The following is a 9,357-nucleotide window of genomic DNA, read 5'->3' on the forward strand; positions in this document are numbered from 1 at the left end:
ATAAAATACACCATCCCAACCTTGAAGCATGGTAAAACTACAGGAAACGTCTGACCTCTGTAAACAAAGGTTTCTGTTCCAAATATTAAGTTCTGTTTTTCTATTGTATCAAATACTTATTTTATGTAATAAAATGCTAATCAATTATGCAAAAATCATACAATGCGATTTGTCTCTCACAGTTGAAGTGTACCTATGATAACAAATACAGACTTTTCTATTCTTTGTAGGTAGGAAAACTTGCAAAATCGGCAGTGTATCAAATACTTATTTTCCAACACTGTATAAGTCTAAAAATAGTCAGAAATTCTGTTATTCCTCATGTACAAACATAGGACAGCTTATTCTGAATAGTTACTTGAAAGCTCAGTTACTCTTTAACTATCACAGTCTTATCTCAGACTTATGATTAATTTGATTAGTTTGATTAACATGGCAACATTCTCAGTTACTTTATCTCAATGGCTTTATAGAATGAAACAGCCTTTACTGACCTAAAGTAACATTCTATATTTCTTCAAAAGATTATCAGTTGCGTAATCGTTTACATAGAAAAAGTATATTTCTAAAGTAGAATAAAAAAATACCGACAGCACTTACCATTATGCTAACCTTGTGTCTGATCCCCTTCTTTCTAGACTATGTGTCCGTGTACTATCCTATGAAAAAAGAAAACTGACAGCACACATACAGGAAAAGCAGACTGTGGAATGGTACTAGGGCTTCAGCTTGATTTTCTGCTAACTACTTTGAATAATATAATATAGGCTGGGGTGACACATAGGGTCTAATTCATTTTTGCATTTGTGACTGTTTTTTGTCAACTTTTTGGTGTTTTGAGCTTTTTTTTTGTTTGCACCCAATTCATTATTCCATTTCTACCTTTTTTAAGTCTGTTTTATGTGTGCTTTCTTTTGTATTCCACTGTGTGTGAAGTTTAGGGTATCCACATGTTATCGCCTGATTCATCATTTGTGACTTTTCAAAAATTCGCTAAATTTCCCGCAAATGTACTGTAATCCAGTTATTCCCAGGAGTGATTTTATGCATGAGAGAACTTTTTTTAGCAATTTGTTAGGACAGCACCGGCGCCCCAGCACGAGTCCCCTCTAGGCAAGGGAGCCGGTGTGTTCACTTACCCTCCCGCGTTGCTCCAGACCCCGTAGCGTCCACTTCCTTCCAGGACCTGCACACGGCACGCAGGTCTCCTGTGAGTGTGCTTAGGACGCACGTGCGCTCCCTGCTTCTTAAAGAGACAGCATGCGCGTTTCTGAAAATGTCCCAAGCCAACGGCTGGAAGGCATCAGCTATTTAAGGCACCCTCCCCAATAGGGAGGGTGCCTTAGCAACTCTAGTCCATTAGTGTTTACACGTCCGTCTAAGTTGTAAGGTTCCTGTACCCGTGCTCTATGTTCCTGATCCTGTCCATCCTGTCTGTACCTGACCCTGCCCATTCTCCTGATCCCGATCCTGTCTGTCCCTGCTCATGATCCCGTCCTGCCTATACCAAGTCCTGATTCTGGGCAGCATGGTGGCTCAGTGGTTAGCACTGCAGCCCTGCAGCCCTGGGGTCTTGGGTTCAAATCCCACCAAGGACAACATCTGCAAGGAGTCTGTATGTTCTCCCCATGTATGCGTGGGTTTCCTTCGGGTTTTCCGGTTTCCTCCCACACTTCAAAGACCTAATGATAGGGAATGTAGATTGTGAGCCCCAATGGGGATAGTGCCAATAATGTCTGTAAATTGTCTGAATTGTAAAGCGCTGCGGAATATGTTGGCGCTATATAAATAAATAAAAAAAGATTATTATATTGTCCAGCCTGATCCGTCCCTGTTACCGCCTTCTTCATCCATCCAGTCTGAACCAGCTCCTGTGATCCTGCAGCTGTCTGTCCTGTGTTCCTGTAACCTGCCCCGTCTGTTCCTGTGTTTTGGCTCCCATCCGGTCTACCTTTCTATTTCTTTACTGTCCAGGTTTTGCATTTGTATGTTACCACAGAAAAGACCAAACTAGGTACGAGCCGTGTCTTAATTATATGTTCCTCAATTTGAAGACCTTATCCAGTGACTTCATAGTTGATTTGCCCATAGCTATTCTCCTACTGACTTCTGGAGTCGTCGCTGCATCTTGAGTGATCATCGATCTGAGGGGGTTGAAGCCCTTTACAACTTCCAGTTTGTTGCCATCAATCTCAAATATGTCCTGGTCGTACCTGGCAGTAGTCTATATCTTTGCCTTCTTTGTGTTGAGTAGCAGTCCTATGTTCGAGCTTTCCAGCTTGACACTCCATAATAAGTCCTTCATCCCATCTGCGATTGTTGCTATGATTGTTGTATCATCTGCATATTTTAGATTGTTGATGATTCGTCCAGCAATTTTGATTCTTTCTTTTCTTTCGGCAAGTCATGCTTTCCTGAAAATAGCTTCTATATATAAATTGAGGAGAAATGGTGACAGGATGCAGACTTGTCTGACACCCTGCTCTACTTTGAACCATGCCGTGTTGCCATGTTCTGTTCAAACTGTCAACGTAAAGATACCAATGAGGCTGATTAGATGGTTAGATGGTTCAGCACACCCATTTCTTTCATGGTAGTCCAAAGTTTCTTGTGATCAACATAGATGAAGGCTTTGCTGTAGTTGAATATATATCTTTTTGTTGTATTCTTTGGTCTTTTCCATTATCCATCTAATGTTAGCAATTATATATCTTATTCCTCTGCCTTTTCTGAATCCTGCTTGTTCCTCTGGCAGATCTTTGTCAAAGTAAGGCTGTAACTGTCTTTGTAGGATCTTCAGTAGCATTATACTGGCATGAGTATTAAGTGTAATAGTAAGATAGTTTCCACAGTCGGTAGCATCTCCCTTTTTCAGAATAAGAATAAACATGGATCTTATCCAGTCACTGAGCCATTTACCAGTTGTCATATCTGTTGTCACAGGCATGTGTGCCATCCACTGCTTCAGCAGACATTATTAGCTCTATTGGAATATTGTCACATCCAGGCGCATTGTTGTTACTTCAGAAGCATTATCGCAGCAACTTCGTCTCTCAGAATATTCGTCTCTTTATCATTTCCAGTCTTAGCCTCAAGGATTAGCCCCATCGTCATTTAGTGGACTTTTAAATGCTGAATCTGCGGATTCATTTTTGGTCTATGTTTTTATCATCAGTCTTATCATCCGTCTTTCTCATACAAAATATATATTTATTGCTTGCTTCTCCTTCACATCATACATTAGAAAAAATGGATAGCACTTGTGTGCTGCTTGTTTTGTTCACGGACCTAATGACTTGAAAAGGTCTGCAAAAAACAGACATGTGAACAGCACCATAGACCATAATAGGTATGTATCCTGTCTGTAAAAAAAACAGATAAAACACTTACAAGAAAATCGGACGTGTAAAATTGGCCCTAAACTCCTGCTTGATTTAATGTCATGTCAACCCCCTTTGCATAATGTAACATCGTCTACTTCTTAGACGATTTCTTCAATAGTTTATAACAAGGATTCAACATCTGCAGGTAAGGCGAGGCTGACAACTGTTATAATAGAGTGAAAAATAACAGAAAATACAATGTAAGCATGCAAAAGCTATGGACTCTGACCACCTGATGTGAGACTAAGGAGGAAGTACAGAGAAAAATATTTTAAAAAGGATCTGAACTTTCAACTTATTTTGCATACATCGATAGTACAGGCGATTATAATGTGTCATATCAGTGATATCAGCTTCCTTCTCTGCATATTAAACACTTTTTCTACTCTCAATCTGCCTCTTGAACTTGTCATCCATTGTGAAAAAGCACCTCAAGTCAATCTTCTTCAGTGGAGAATGAATACAGGTGTCAAGTAACATTGCCCAGCTCTGCTTTGTAACGCTCTCCATGTCGTTGCAGCTTCTGCCTCCGTGAGACAGAAAGTGAATGATGAGCAGGTATTCCCCTCTCTGTGCTGTGCATGGGAGAAATCACTGCAGCTTGTCTCCTCTTGACAGTTCTTAATGGAGTGTAAATTGCAGATATAGGATGCAGAGGGGAGAACTGGTGAAAATTCAGTATACAGTGGGGAAATTAAGTATTTGATACATTGCCGCTTTTGCAAGTTTTCCCACCTACAAAGAATGGAGAGGTCTGTAATTTTTATTTTAGGTACACTTCCACTGTGAGAGACAGATTCTAAAAAAAAACCAGAAAATCACATTGTATGATTTTTACATACTTATTTCATGCAATAAATTCCAATTTAATTATTTGATCACCTACCAACCAGCAAGAATTCTGGCTCTCAAGACCTGTTAGTTTTTTCTTTGAGACGCCCTCCTAATCTTCACTCATTACTTGTATTAATTGCACCTGCTTGAACTCATTACCTGTATAAAATACACCTGTCCACACACTCAATCAATCACACTCCAACCTCTCCATCATGGCCAAGACCAAAATGCTGTATAAGGACACCAGGGACAAAATTGTAGACCTGCACAAGGCTGGGATGAGTTACAGGACAATAGGCAAGCAGCTTGGTGAGAAGGCAACAACTCTTGGCACAATTATTAGAAAATGGAAGAAACACGAGATGACTGTCAATCTTCCTTAGTCTGGAACTCCATGCAGCATCTGGCCTTGTGGGGTAAGGATGATTCTGAGAAAGGTCAGGAATCAGCCCAGAACTACACAGGAGGACCTAGTCAATGACCGGAAGAGAGCGGGGACAACAGTCTCAAACATTACCATTCATAACTCATTATGCCATCATGGATTAAAATCCTGTAGTGCACGCAAGGTCCCCCTGCTCACACCAGCACATGTCCAGGCCCGTTTGAAGCTCGCCAATGACCATCTGGATGATCCAGAGGATACATGGGAGAAGGTCATGTGGTCAGATCAGACCAAAATAGAACTTTTTGGTATCAACTCCACTCACCGTGTTTGGAGGAAAAAGAAGGATGAGTACAAGGCCAAGAACACCATCCCAACCGTGAAGCATGGTAGAACTACAGGAAACGTATGACCTCTGTAAACAAAGGTTTCTGTTCCAAATATTAAGTTCTGTTTTTCTATTGTATCAAATACATATTTTATGTAATAAAATTCTAATTAATTATGTAAAAATCATACAATGCGATTTGTTTCTCACAGTTGAAGTGTACCTATGATAACAAATATAGACTTCTCTATTCTTTGTAGGTAGGAAAACTTGCAAAATCGTCAGTGTATCAAATACTTATTTTCCAACACTGTATAAGTCTCAAAATAGTCAGAAATTCTGTTATTCCTCATGTACAAACATAGGACAGCTTATTCTGAATAGTTACTTGAAAGCTCAGTTACTCTTTAACTATCACAGTCTTATCTCAGACTTATGATTAATTTGATTAGTTTGATTAACATGGCAACATTCTCAGTTACTTTATCTCAATGGCTTTATAGAATGAAACAGCCTTTACTGACCTAAAGTAACATTCTATATTCCTTCAAAAGATTATCAGTTGCGTAATCGTTTACATAGAAAAAGTATATTTCTAAAGTAGAATAAAAAAATACCGACAGCACTTACCATTATGCTAACCTTGTGTCTGATCCCCTTCTTTCTAGACTATGTGTCCGTGTACTATCCTATGAAAAAAAGAAAACTGACAGCACACATACAGGAAAAGCAGACTGTGGAATGGTACTAGGGCTTCAGCTTGATTTTCTGCTAACTACTTTGAATAATATAATATAGGCTGGGGTGACACATAGGGTCTAATTCATTTTTGCATTTGTGACTGTTTTTTGTCAACTTTTTGGTGTTTTGAGCTTTTTTTTTTTTTGTTTGCACCCAATTCATTATTCCATTTCTACCTTTTTTAAGTCTGTTTTATGTGTGCTTTCTTTTGTATTCCACTGTGTGTGAAGTTTAGGGTATCCACATGTTATCGCCTGATTCATCATTTGTGACTTTTCAAAAATTCGCTAAATTTCCCGCAAATGTACTGAAATCCAGTTATTCCCAGGAGTGATTTTATGCATGAGAGAACTTTTTTTTAGCAATTTGTTAGGACAGCGCCGGCGCCCCAGGACGAGTCCCCTCTAGGCAAGGGAGCCGGTGTGTCCACTTACCCTCCCGCGTTGCTCCGGACCCCGTAGAGTCCACTTCCTTCCAGGACCTGCACACAGCACGCAGGTCTCCTGTGAGTGTGCTTAGGACGCACGTGCGCTCCCTGCTTCTTAAAGAGACAGCATGCGCGTTTCTGAAAATGTCCCAAGCCAACGGCTGGAAGGCATCAGCTATTTAAGGCACCCTCCCCAATAGGGAGGTGCCTTAGCAACTCTAGTCCATTAGTGTTTACATGTCCGTCTAAGTTGTAAGGTTCCTGTACCCGTGCTCTATGTTCCTGATCCTGTCCATCCTGTCTGTACCTGACCCTGCCCATTCTCCTGATCCCGATCCTGTCTGTCCCTGCTCATGATCCCGTCCTGCCTATACAAAGTCCTGATTCTGGGCAGCATGGTGGCTCAGTGGTTAGCACTGCAGCCCTGAGGCGCTGGGGTCTTGGGTTCAAATCCCACCAAGGACAACATCAAAAGGAGTCTGTATGTTCTCCCCATGTATGCGTGGGTTTCCTTCGGGTTTTCCGGTTTCCTCCCACACTTCAAAGACCTACTGATAGGGAATGTAGATTGTGAGCCCCAATGGGGATAGTGCCAATAATGTCTGTAAATTGTCTGAATTGTAAAGCGCTGCGGAATATGTTGGCGCTATATAAATAAATAAAAAAAGATTATTATATTGTCCAGCCTGATCCGTCCCTGTTACCGCCTTCTTCATCCATCCAGTCTGAACCAGCTCCTGTGATCCTGCAGCTGTCTGTCCTGTGTTCCTGTAACCGGCCCCGTCTGTTCCTGTGTTTTGGCTCCCATCCGGTCTACCTTTCTATTTCTTTACTGTCCAGGTTTTGCATTTGTATGTTACCACAGAAAAGACCAAACTAGGTACGAGCCGTGTCTTAATTATATGTTCCTCAATTTGAAGACCTTATCCAGTGACTTCATAGTTGATTTGCCCATAGCTATTCTCCTATTGACTTCTGGAGTCGTCGCTGCATCTTGAGTGATCATCGATCTGAGGGGGTTGAAGCCCTTTACAACTTCCAGTTTGTTGCCATCAATTTCAAATATGTCCTGGTCGTACCTGGCAGTAGTCTATATCTTTGCCTTCTTTGTGTTGAGTAGCAGTCCTATGTTCGAGCTTTCCAGCTTGACACTCCATAATAAGTCCTTCATCCCATCTGCGATTGTTGCTATCATTGTTGTATCATCTGCATATTTTAGATTGTTGATGATTCGTCCAGCAATTTTGATTCTTTCTTTTCTTTCGGCAAGTCATGCTTTCCTGAAAATAGCTTCTATATATAAATTGAGGAGAAATGGTGACAGGATGCAGACTTGTCTGACACCCTGCTCTACTTTGAACCATGCCGTGTTGCCATGTTCTGTTCAAACTGTCAACGTAAAGATACCAATGAGGCTGATTAGATGGTTAGATGGTTCAGCACACCCATTTCTTTCATGGTAGTCCAAAGTTTCTTGTGATCAACATAGATGAAGGCTTTGCTGTAGTTGAATATATATCTTTTTGTTGTATTCTTTGGTCTTTTCCATTATCTATCTAATGTTAGCAATTATATATCTTATTCCTCTGCCTTTTCTGAATCCTGCTTGTTCCTCTGGCAGATCTTTGTCAAAGTAAGGCTGTAACTGTCTTGTCTTTGTAGGATCTTCAGTAGCATTATACTGGCATGAGTATTAAGTGTAATAGTAAGATAGTTTCCACAGTCGGTAGCATCTCCCTTTTTCAGAATAAGAATAAACATGGATCTTATCCAGTCACTGAGCCATTTACCAGTTGTCATATCTGTTGACACCGGCATGTGTGCCATCCACTGCTTCAGCAGACATTATTAGCTCCATTGGAATATTGTCACATCCAGGCGCATTGTTGTTACTTCAGAAGCATTATCACAGCAACTTCGTCTCTCAGAATATTTGTCTCTTTATCATTTCCAGTCTTAGCCTCTTCCTGTATCACGGAGTTGTTCTTGTAGAGGTGCTCCATGTACTCTCTCCATCTTTCCTTGATCTGTTCTGGCTTAGTTAGTTTGCTCCTATTGGCATCTTTCAACATTCTCACTCTTGGTGAAACTTTCGTCTTATCTCTTTGATCTTTAGGTATGCCTTCCTGGTCTTGCCCCTCTGTACATATCTTTTAGTTTGGTCATAAAGTTCTTTGTCTGCTCGAATGGCTCTCTTTAGTCTTTTACTGATGTTGTGTGTGTCCTGCTTTCTACCTTTTTGCTTCTGCCATTTGTCTTTCTTCAATGATCTTTAGAGTCTCTTCTGTTAACCATGGCTACAGGTGTCTCTTCTGCCTCCTGTTTATTGTCTAACTGGCTTTTTCAGTAATAATAGTATTTATATATGTCTCAGAATTTCTTTAATCCGGATGTAGTGACGTAAATTGTTTGTGCAGACCGTTCAAATAAACTTCAGGTATGTTGGTCAAATTGAAATTGGAAACGGCCTGTTTTCTAATCCATTTGTGCAGCTTGCTTGACTCTAATCTTTGATGTCAAAGGTTCATGATCAGTTCTACAACCAGCTCCTGGCCTTGTTTTCATGGTAATGATCAACAATCTCCATCTCTGGCAAACACATATGTAGTCAATCTGATTCTTATAGGCCCCAATCGGTAATGTCCATATGTAGAGTCTTCGTTTGTGATTTCGGAAATTTTGCAAGAATGTGTTCATGATGAGTCTTCCTTCAGACAAAGTTTCCAACAACAGTTCCATGTTCGCAGTGGCCCATTTTAGCATTCAAGTTTCCCATGATAATGAGTAAGTCTTGTTTTGTCATCTTGTCCATCTTGAATGTGATCGTAGAATAGTTTAACATTCTCCTCTTTGGCATCTGTTGTTTGTGAGTAGACTTGTATGACTGTGACATGGATTGACGCTCCTTGTAGTCATTTCAAGATCATTCTATCACTGACTGCATTGTACTTCAGGACAGTGCCGGCCAACGTTAGGTTGAGAAGAAATGCGACACAGTTTCGTCTTTAGTTGTCTTTCCCAGAATAGTAGACCCAATGTTTGTTTGACTGGAAAAGTCCAGATGGTGTCCATCTTAGTTTCCTTATTACAAGTAAATTGATTCCTGTTCTGTCCATTTAATCTTTGACAATGTCGAGATTTTGCTCTAATAGTTGTAAAAATGGATAAAGACAGAAAAATAGAGCATTTTTTATTTTGCACAAAATTTACCAACCGCATCCATCATTTTGATCAATTTTTGCGTAATAAACGTCAA

This window comes from Phyllobates terribilis, unplaced genomic scaffold, assembly GCF_046119375.1.
Source record: "Phyllobates terribilis strain yellow unplaced genomic scaffold, ASM4611937v1 Scaffold_4__5_contigs__length_816908805, whole genome shotgun sequence".
NCBI classification, from domain to species: Eukaryota; Metazoa; Chordata; class Amphibia; order Anura; family Dendrobatidae; genus Phyllobates; species Phyllobates terribilis.